Below are 9,341 nucleotides of genomic sequence, written 5' to 3'. Positions count from 1 at the left end.
AAAAAAAAAAAAAAAAAAAAAAAAAAAAAAAAAAAAACAAAACAAAAAAAACCCACCAAATATGTGTGTGTCTGTGTAAGTGGCTGTGAGTATGCATGCATGTATGTATGTATGTATGTATGTATGTATGTATGTATGCATGCATGAATGAGCACTGCATGCATGCCTGGTATCCTCAGAAGTCAGAGGAGTATGTTAGAATCCCTGGAACTGGAGTTATAGATGGTTGTGAGCCACCAACCATACGGATGTTGGGAATGGAACCTGGGTCCTCTGGGGAGCAACAAGTGCTCTTAACCACTGAGCCATCTCCCAATCCCCTAATCTGTCCATTTGTTTGTTTGTTTGTTTGTTTTTATGGGAAAAGGGGATTTGGAAGGATTTACAAGCCTTGCTGCTACTGTTACCATATCCTATAGTTTTCACGTTGACTTCTTTGTTAATTCATTGTTTAAACACTAATTTAGATCCCTGAACGGGAGCATTTATGCTTCCTCGGATTATCCTGGCGCCATTCACTTTCAGAGTCCAGCTGATTGTTCAGCCCCAGCTGCCTCTGTAATTAAATCGTCTAGGCTCATAGGATAGTGTCATTCCCAGGACCCTCCTTCCAACTGCCTTTGTGTGCCCTAGTAGAGAGAGCCTGTGTTTTACAAGCTATCACACAGTATGATAACCTGCAACATTGTGTAATCAATTCTGTTAGATGGGAAAGACTATATACAACCATGATCAAGCTACAATTGATGACTTTGTTTATAGTTAGTCTTATTATATATAACATTAAATAGTTTGAGTAAATATATGCCACTGTATAATCACCAACATAACCAATATGTAGAAAATTTGCATCAAAAAGGGAACTGTGGCATTTTTCTATTCAATGTCCCTCCCAACCTCCAATAAGCACTAATCTGTTTTTTAACCTTGTCATTTCTCTTTTACTTAGTATCATATAAACCAATGGTTCTCATCCATCCTAATGCTGTGACCCTTTGGTACAGTTCCTCAGGTTGTGGTGACCCCTGACTATAAAGTTATTTTTATTGCTATATCATAACTGTAATTTTGCTAGTGTTATGAATTATAATGCAACCCAGGGGGTCTGGACGCACAAGTTGAGAACCACTGAAAACAATTATTTAACGCAGTAATCTTTTGTGTCAGATATCTTTCAGCCAGCATAAGCCACTCCGCCATGTTGTAACGATATCAGCAATGGTTACTTTTTTTTTTTTTTTTGTAAACCACTATATTGGTTTCACTGCATGATTGTACCACAACTTACATATGTGGTCACCTGTAAGTGAACATGGATTGCTTCCAGATTTTAGGGATTGTGACTATGTTTGTAATGAACCTCTATATATGTACAGATTTTCTGAAGATACGAGTCTTCAGTCTTCTTACATAAAAATACAAGGATAATTTGTTGAGTCATGTGTCAAGTGTTTACTTAACACCATAAGCAAATACCAAACTGTTTCCAAGAGGCTTTGGCATTTCATATTCCAACTAATTATGTGAAAGATTACTTTTATTAATTTTTAATTAATTGACAAGTATAACATAAGTCTGTTTTTAGTATTTAAATAAGCTAAGACATACAGAAATGTTAAAGACTCCCGTTACTCTTTTCTTTAGCCCCCACCCCACCCCTATCCATTACCTGGGGCCACTCTGATTTTTGGTGTATTTGCAGGGTTGTTCCTATAGTCAAAGACCCTGTGAGGCTTCACTGAGTCCTAGTGTCCACTAGACTGTGTGGTATAAGGGCATTGGATATATACGGGCATTGGATATATACGGCATTGGGACTAGCCAAACCTGAATCTTCATCCTGGACTGGTTTCTGTTTCCCAAGGCCGAGAGCAGCAACATGTACATGTTGCACATATATGTGTACATCTGGAATCTCAACAGTGTCCACATGGATTGTATATGTGAGTACATACACACAGTATCATAATGAGATATTTATCTGGGTCTCATAATGTACAACATACTTGAAATATTTCTGTATGTCAATGTATATTTCCATGTGACATTTCTTATCAATCTGACTTTATAAATACTGTGGTAGTTAGCACTCACACCTTCATATATTCACCTGCTTTGGGTGTCAGACAGACTGCCCTAGTGTAGAGTTATCACCTATAACTTAATTGTTCAGAAAATTCTTCAGAAGGTGAAAACTATGAGTAAGAATGAATCAACACATCTGCTCTAACATTTATACATTATTTAAAGTTGAGCAAAGGCAGCCATGAGCTTGCACACAGAGAAAATCAAGTCACTTGAACAGGATTTTTGTCATATTACTTTTATAATGACAAACTTGAAAAAAATGCCAATCAAGATGAAATGATTGCAATCTTACTAATATAAGATAACGTCAACAAATTTTAGTAGCAATATGGAAAGTGTTATAAAATGTTATAAATGAAAGTGAAACTCATCAAAGATTTTATATTGTAATCTTCCTTATCTATTAAGAAAACACACACACATAAAGCTGGGCATGGTGTCACATGCCTTTAATCCCAGCACTTGGCAGGCAGAGGTAAGTAGATCTCTGCATTTGAAGCCAGCCTGGTTTTCAAAGTAAGTTTCAGGGCAACCGGTGTACACAGAGAAACCTTGTTTTCGATATATATATATATAATAGTGTGTGCATGTTAGTATAATTTTTCTAAAAAACGAACACCAAAATGTTTATATCATAGTTCATTTAGGTACTTGTGGGTGGGCCTCTTCCTACTCTCGACATGGGGGTTACCCTGTCGGTGGCATTGGGCTTTATACTGAGCTGGGGACAGCCTTTAAACCTGGAAAAGAGCCTCCCTCCCGAAGTCTGTGTAAAGACCAACATCACAAACTCAGAAGGAAAGGCAAGCATAGTGAAGAGTGTGTGGTGCCCACTGCATGGTACAGCCGCAGTAAAGAGTGTGTGGTGCCCACTGCATGGTACAGCCGCGGTAAAGAGTGTGTGGTGCCCACTGCATGGTACAGCCATGGCTCTCTGCACACACCATTTAGGCCACCTCAAATGCTGCTCTTGCCTTCTTCCTTTCTCTTTCTGGCTTTCTGTCCTGGAAGCAAGAGGTGACTTTCTACAAACGTCGTGACGGCTGTGGCTTGGGCTGCTGCCAACACCACAGAAGGACAGTCCTAAGTAGGAGAATTTGAGCTGTGGCAGCATTTCAGCAAGAGAAAAGACAAATTAATTAACCTGTCAACTCCTTCCTCTCAGATAACATGAATGCTATAGATTCCTGCAGAACAAAGTACTGTTTCCCAGGGGTGATGACCATCTTGCTTCTTCAAGTTCCAATTTGGGGACCCATAAGCACTCATGGATTAATGCAGTGTCTGCGTCAGCTGCACATGGTGGACCAAGAACATTTTGCAGTATTAAGCCCTTCTCTCTTAGTTTTGACAGACAGTATAGACAGCATGCTGGAAGTATAAAACATAACTATCAGAGTCTGCATTCTGTTGCTGTGATAAACACCATGACCAAAGCAACTTGGGGAGGGCAGAGTTCATTTCCACTCACAACTTATAACTCATCAAGAAGGGAAGTCAAGGCAGGAAACAGAAGCAGAAACAGAAGCAGAGGACATGGAGAAATGCTGCTTACTGGATTGCTCTTTATGGCTTGTTTAGCCTGCTTTCTTTCTCTCTCTTTTTTTAAAGATTTATTTATTTATTATTATGTATACAGTGCTCTGCCTGCATGTACACCTGCAGGCCATAAGAGGGCATCAAGTCACAGTATAGATGATTGTGAGCCACCATGTGGCTGCTGGGAATTGAACTCAGGACCTCTGGAAGAGCAGTCGGTGCTCTTAACCACTGAGCCATCTCTCCAGCCCCAAGCCTGCTTTCTTAAGCATCCAGGACTACCAGCCCAGGGGCAGCACTGGGCTGGGTTCTTCCATGTAAATCATCAATCAAGAAAATGCCTTACAGCCTGCTGGCTGGCCAGTCTAGTAGGAGCATATGGTGTTTGAAATGGGAATGGCTCCCATAGGCTCACATATTTGACCATTTGCTCTAAAGTTGGTAGAACTATTTGGGAAAAATTATGAGGTATAGCCTTGGAGGAAATGAGTTACTCTTGGGCATGAGCTATGAGGTTTCAAGAGCCCACACCATTTCCGGTTGGTGTTAACTCTCTCTGTCTCACTCTCTCTCCCTCATGGAAGTGTCTCAAGAATGAAGCTCTCAGCTACTTCTCCAGTGCCTACCTACCTGCTGCCATTCTCCCCACCACGATCGATGCTCATGGACTCACCCCCTGATACGAGAGCCTCCAATAAATGCTTCTATAAGTTTTGTTGGTCATGGTATCTTAGCACAACAATAAAAAAAAGTGCCAGGTATAAAAATGAGAAGTGGGCATTTTCTCTGCTGAGGTTCCCTCTTTCCAAATGACCCTAGCTTGTGTCAAGTTGACAAAACAACAACAACAACAACAAAAACAAAACAAAACAAAAAAAAAAACTACCCAGCACAATGACATTACCTTTTATTTTCATTAAGAACTGATATGTTTTGAGCATAACAATTGCAAATAATCTATACTTATAAAAATATTTAATAAAAGTTTATTTAGAAATAAGCAATAACTTTTATTTAAAATTTTAATTTGTGTTCACTTTCATTAATGGCTACTTGTATAATTGCTAATTGATATTTTTAGATGTTTTAGAAGAAAAACAACCTTGAAGTTCTAATGACTGAAAATACTCTTAATTCTGATATCTCAATATTTACTGCAAATGCATTTTGGTGGTGTATACTCAGATTTGAATCCCTTTGAGTGTGATATTTTAAGTGTGTGTGTGTGTGTGTGTTTGCATACACCATGCATGCTCAGAAGCCGGAGGAGGAGGATGGGTACCCAGCTCTGTCACTCTCCTTATTTCTTTGAGAAAAGGCCTCTCACTTGGTCTGCAGCTTGGCAGCAAGCCCTAGGATTTTTCTGTCCCTCCCCTCAGTTCTGGGTTATATGGTCCCATGCACAGCCACAGCCACCTGCTCATGCATGTGCTGGGATTTGACCTCAAGTCCTTCTGCTTTCTCAGTGAGTCACCCATTCTGCTCCCTCCCCAGCCCCTCTTCCCTTGCTTTGCATCATTGAGGATGAAAACAAAGAGAGCCTGGAACAGAATAAACAAGACCAGAAGATGGAGCTCAGAAAAATAAAGGCAGAAAGAAGAAAACAGAGCATATTTAGAAAGTGAGCTCTTCTCCTACTTTTAAGTTGTGGACTTTGACAGAAAGCAGCCTTCTACCCAGCATAGCCTACATAAAATTCATAAGGAAGCCTCACAAACTTCATTTAATGAAAATTTAGACACTGAGCAAGGTAGTTAAAATAATATCAAATCCACAGGACAGATGAATCACCTCTCACCTTATATTCTTGACTAATGACTGCTTTCCTTCCTGAGCCAAACAAGATAATCAAAGGTATTTTTTTTCATATCTAATTCATACTTCAGAAGAAGCAGGTTCGAGATGGATCCACTACCTGGAGATAAGTCTCAGGAAAATTGGCAAATAGGGGGAGGAAGAGAAAAGCTCTCAATCTTTATAAATTCTCCTCAGAAGGAGAGCCTGGAAAAGCAGTATTCAAGCCTTCTGAGGAGAGCCTGGAGACACGTTGTTCAAGCTTTCTGAACTCAGAAGTGTGTTTCTGGGAGAACAAGTTGATTCGAATAATTGATTATTGATTTTTTTTTTCACTGTATAGCCTGGCAGAAAAGCTAGCATTTCATATCGTGGTAAAACAATTTCAAAAGGAGAAATGGGAGACACTTCCTTATAGTCTAAAGTGGAAAGACAGAGCATGCTGTTGCTACTGTCACACAGTCCTCCGTCTGTCTTCACCAACACTTCCCCTCACTAGTGGGGCCATAGCTTGAAATACTTGGGTTAATTAAAGAACAGAAAATGTTAGTTGCACTAAAAAGGGGGTAAGGAACAAATACTAGGACCAAAAAGAAGTCTGAAATAATAGCAAACAATCAGAGAGGCATTCAGTAAGGAAACAAATGCACTCATGGGCGCCGCCACCTCACAATGAGAGCCTTATAAAAATACCATTAGGTTGTCCGCATGTAGCTCAGCTTTGTGTAAGACCACAGCACAATATTCATAGAGGACAATGGAAATTATTTAGTCTCTTAGAAAAAAAAAGGAGTAATACAAACTTCACGCCAAATGGTGAAGCGTGTGAGAGTCATAAAAACTGAGGTATGGGTCTGTGTGTGTGTGTGTGTGTGTGTGTGTGTATGCATGTATGAGGGTGCCCTGCAGCTGGAATTACAGCTGGTTGTGAGCTGCCAATGTGAGTGTGGGTGCTACGAACTGAACTCAGGTCCTTCTGATAAAGATAACAACTTTATTACATAAGAAACACTTATAAAAATTACATAGTGGAGACATAAAACACTAACTGTAGATTAGCAAAGTACCAAGAAGTATTTCACATGTGCATGCTTTGTGTCAACAGACTAAACACTCACATCTTCTTCGTTCCTTTATGGCAGAAACACTCAGAATCCATTCTTCTAGCTTTTTGAGGTTACAGCAGACTACTGGCTGGTTTTGTGTGTCAACTCAACACAAGCTAGAGTCATTCATTGGAGAAAAGGGAGTCTCAGTTGAGGAAAGACCTCCACAGGATCCAGCTGTAAGGCATTTTCTCAATTAGTGATTGATGGGGAGGGCCAAGCCCCTTGTGGGTGGTCCCATCTCTGGGCAGGTGGGCTTAGATTCCACACGAAAGCAGGCTGAGCAAACCATGGGAGGCAAGCCAGTAAGCAGCACTCTCCATGACTTCTGAGTCAGTTCCTGGTTCCAGGATCCTGCCCTGTTTGAGTTCCTGTCCTGACTTCCACTGGTAATGAACAGCAATATGGAAGTATCAACTGAAAAAACCCTTTGCTCCCCAACTTGCTTTTTGGTCATGGTGTTTCATTTCAGCAATAGAAACCCTAAGTAAGACAAGCACACGGTCACTACCTAGACACACACTCTCCTGTGTTGCTCCATATCATAGCTGCTACTTTGTAAAAAGAATTTTTATTTTTTTATTTTTATGTGTGAGTGTTTCCGCAAATGTATGTGCATGTGTCGTAGGCATGCTTGGGGTCTGCAGAGACCAGAAGAAGGTCCTGGAACTGGCCCTGGAACTGGAGTTGCATATGATTGTGAGTTGCCATATGGGGGCTGGAAAATGGACCAGGGGCCCCTAGAAGAGCAGCCATCTCTCCATGCCCCTCCCCCAGCTTCTTAATCATATCCAACTTCAACATAGTATTCATGGGATCTCAGTTATCACTCACCCCTACTTATTGTCCTTCACCTTTGGTAACTGACGGTGGTGGTTTGAATAGGTATGGCTAGAGACCCATGCGTTTGAATGCTTGGCCCATAACGAGTGGTACTATGATGAGGTGTGGCCTTGTTGGAGTAGGTGTGGCCTTGTTTGAGGAAGTGTGGCCTAGTGGGGTGGGCTTTGAGGTCTCTCATATGCTCAAGCAACTCTCAGTGTGGACAGTCTCCTTCTGCTGCTTGTAGATCAAGATGTAGAACTCTCAGCTCCTCTTCCAGCTCCTAGTCGGCCTGCAGGCTGCCATGCTTCACACCATGATGGTAGTAGACTAAGCCACAGAAACTGTAAGCCAGACCCAGTGAGATGTTTTCCATTATAAGAGTTGACTTGGGAGACCGGCGTGGTGGAGCACGCCTTTAATCCCAGCACTCTGGAAGCTGAGGCAGGCAGAACTCTGTGAGTTCGAGGCCAGCCTGGTCTACAAAGTGACCCCAGGACAGCCAAGACTACACAGAGAAATCCTGTCTCAAAAAACAAAACAAAACAAAAAAAGAGTTGCCTTGGTCATGCTGACTTTTCACAGCAATAAAGCTCTAAGACACTGAAATTTTTATCAGTCTCAATGAGACCAATTTTTAGATTTTTTTTTTTTTAAGACAAGGTTTCTCTGTGTAGCTCTGGCTGTCCTGGAACTCATTACTGTAGACTAGGCTGGCCTCAGACTCATAGATCCACCTGTCTCTGCTTCCTGGGTGCTGGGCTTAAAGGTGTGGGACACCACTGTGAGGCCTTTCATATTCTGAGTTTATTCCAGGTTGCTACAAATGATAGGATTTAATTCTTTTTAGGACAGAATAGTGCTCTATCTTCTGTGTGTATGTGTGCGTACACACAAACATCTTTACCCTTCTGTCCATTGTAGATACTTCGGTTATGTCCATTTCTTGGATACTGTGACTAGTGTTAAAACAGCCTGGACATCTCTGGTGTGCTGGTTTCATTTCCTCTGGACACATACCTAGCAGTGTGATGGTGGAGTCATATGATTGCTCTAATATTGATCTTCTGGGGAAATTCCATGCTGTATTAGTTGGCTCTTCCACCCAACAGTTGTAGATCAAAGAATAGGCTCCATTAAAGAGGTATTTCAATCAATATGAAACACATTTATAGCCTTCTGGGTTTTTTGTTTTGTTTTGTTTTTATAAAAATTTAGCCTATAAGATTATTTTTTAAAAATACTTAATTTTTATTGGAAACATATATTCTCCTTGAGAAGATAAAAATCGCAGTGTGAAAGGATTGTATGGTGTAATCATAAAAAATTATATGATAGTATTTTATAATATTCTGCCCAGCCACACCATACTATTGAATGAGATTTGTGATACCTGTGGTTGGTTTCTGAATGTAAACTCTGCTACAGTTGCTTTCGACTTGAAATCAGGTTTATTCCACAATGAATTTAATTTTAAAATAAGGAGCCAGATGTACTGGTACATGTCTTTAATCCCAGTATTGAGGGAGACAGAGGCAGGTGGATCGCTGTGAGTTTGAGGCCAGCCTGGTCTACAAAATGAGTCCAGACGGCCAAGGCTACATAGAGAAATCCTATCTTGAAAAACCACAAATAAATAAATAAATAAATAAAAATAAGAACAAACAAAAAGCAAAAGAAAAGAAAAGAGGGTTCACTGATCAAGAAAGAATGTCTAATTTGGCATTCCTTCCTTAAAACATTATTTGTGTAGAATTCTTAAAACATAAATAGTAGTTTTGTTAACACTGACAAGAAATATAATTTTAATGAAATAAATGTACAGTAGTATAACAATTTATAAAATTCTAAATGCCTGTGCCTTTCTTAAATAAACTGCAAAACTCTAGTAAAGGTGCAAAACACTGAAGATCAATCTGCCTTAAAAGTTGCGAGTAGGCCCCCGAGAGAGGCCTCCAGGATTAGCAGTGGCTGCCTCCAAGCCATGGTGTT

Source organism: Acomys russatus, chromosome 20, assembly GCF_903995435.1.
Source record: "Acomys russatus chromosome 20, mAcoRus1.1, whole genome shotgun sequence".
NCBI lineage: Eukaryota > Metazoa > Chordata > Mammalia > Rodentia > Muridae > Acomys > Acomys russatus.
Note: the sequence above shows the minus strand (reverse complement) of the source record.